The sequence below is a fragment of the Gavialis gangeticus genome, unplaced genomic scaffold (genome assembly GCF_001723915.1).
Source record: "Gavialis gangeticus isolate Ggan-Ray unplaced genomic scaffold, GavGan_comp1, whole genome shotgun sequence".
In the NCBI taxonomy this organism is placed as follows: domain Eukaryota; kingdom Metazoa; phylum Chordata; order Crocodylia; family Gavialidae; genus Gavialis; species Gavialis gangeticus.
In genome coordinates, this window is record NW_017728993.1 from 56,113,820 (window position 1) to 56,115,939 (window position 2,120).

Consider the following 2,120-nt stretch of genomic DNA (forward strand, 5'->3'; position numbering starts at 1 on the left):
CCATGAGCCCCACCCCCCTGCTCCACCCACAAACCCCATTCCCCACACCTCTTCCCCACCCCCACCTCCAAACACATCCTTCCCCACAAATCTCACACCCTGCGTGCCCAGCTGCTAGACAGGATGGGACCTGCTGGCAGGAGTTGCGGCTGCAAGGGCAACTGCCATACTGCACCCTTGCTCTGTGCCCACTCCAGTGCAGAGACATGCAGCCCCAGTCTTTGGGGGGGGGGGGGGGGTCCTGGTGCCAGGAACCACTTGGGAGATGTGATGGGTTGTGGGGGAGAGGTGGAAGTGGCAGCAGGGGTGGGTGATGGGTGGGAATGAGATGACAACAGGGTCTATGGGTGTATGTGATAGGCCAGGGGTGGTAACAGTGGGGTGTGTGAGAAAGACAGATGGGGGTGGGGAATGGAGGAGCACTCCGGGTAGGATAAGCCACCAGAGCCAGGCTTGGTGCCCTCCTGCCCCCCAGGAGCAGCCTGTGCAGGGGGAGGCCAGCTTGGAAGGGAAGGGGCTTGCCCAGCCCAGTCCCTGAGCCGCAGTTGAGGGCTTCCTAGGGACAGCATGGGGATGGCTAGGGCCTGGGCACAGGTGCAGGGAGCAGAACAGTAAGGGCTGGCACTGCTCAGAGCCAAAAAGCAGCAGGTGGGACAGCTGCAGCTGGACCCATGTCCTGGTGCTAGGACAGAGCTGCTGCGAGGAAGGAAGTAGTGGGGGGCAGGCAGGATCAGGAGTGAAGGGACACTGGCAGGGCTGTGGGTTGGGGGTGAGGGCATGCGCAGGGGCAGAGGCAGGGGCAGGGCACCGGCATATCAGTGCTTCTCAGTGCCACAAAGCAGCTGCGGGTTCAGCTGCAGCTGTACACATCCTGGTGAGCAAAGAAGCAGGAGCAGCTCTTATTTTTCTGATAAAAAAAAACCTGAAAGCAAATGCCAAAGTGTATAGATATTTAGAATTCATTGTATTACAATGACAGAGGCACTGGTAGACTTCTAAATTGCTTAAAAATTATAAATATAGGAATAAAACATTGCCCAACTTCTCTCTCTATATATATTTAGTGGTGTTTCATTTTAATGGGAGAAGAATGCAGATTTGGGCTATTTTAATGAGAGAATTTGGGGTGTTTTTATCAGAGAATTTGCAATTTTTAAACAAAGAACACCAGGATCCCTGATGACTTAACCCTTTCAGAAGAGAATCACTGCTAAAGTTTCTCCCTTGTGTGTAAGCACAAACAGAGCGTGTTATTGCTTGAACTGTCTGCCAGATGTTCGATAATACGGATATTTATTAAACCCTAGTCAAATAAAATTGCTTATGGTCCTCTTGTTGGACTGAAGCGGGGTTATGTGATTGACTTCACTCCTGTTACAACCATACTGCTTTATGGGCCTGCACCAAAGCTCATTGGAGTCAATGAAAAACTTTTGAAAAGGAAAACTAATAGGAAAGAAAAATCTGATGGGCTCCCCCCAAACTTTTGCTCTATAGATTTGCCCACGCCTGTCATTATTATCATTATGTTGTAGTATTTCATATTATACTTTAAAGCACAAGCTAAGTGCAATGAAGGTGATTTGTTAGGTGAGAGTCTCAGCTGTTGTTTAAAAAAAAAAAAAGGAAGCTTCTAGCCCTGCCAAGGAGAAACTTGAAAATATGACCCAGTTGCCTGCCTCATGCAGAGAAAAAGAGCCCCACATTGGGGTAAACATGATTTTTAAGTCAGTCTCATGACTTCTTTTTACTGTGTTGGGTTGCCATTACTGTATATGCTTATTCCGCTACAATTGAGATAAATCAGAGGACCTGAGAGCCAAAGCAATGCACTGCATTCATAAACTTAGCCCCAGGCCACTGTCATTTTTAGTATAACCAGCCATGCAGACTGCAGCTTTCAGCATGAAATGCCCAGTCTTGGTCTGAGCAGCTTAATCTGAAGGTCAGGTCAGATCAGGTTAGAACACGTAGTCTATGCGGCTCTTCTTTATACTAAAAATGAAAGTAGTCTGAGGCAGAGTTGATGAATGCAGTGAGCTACCTTGTCTGCCCTGTCCTTTGATTTACCTTGGTTATAAATTATAGAATCATAGAAGTAGGGTCAGAAGGGACCTTGT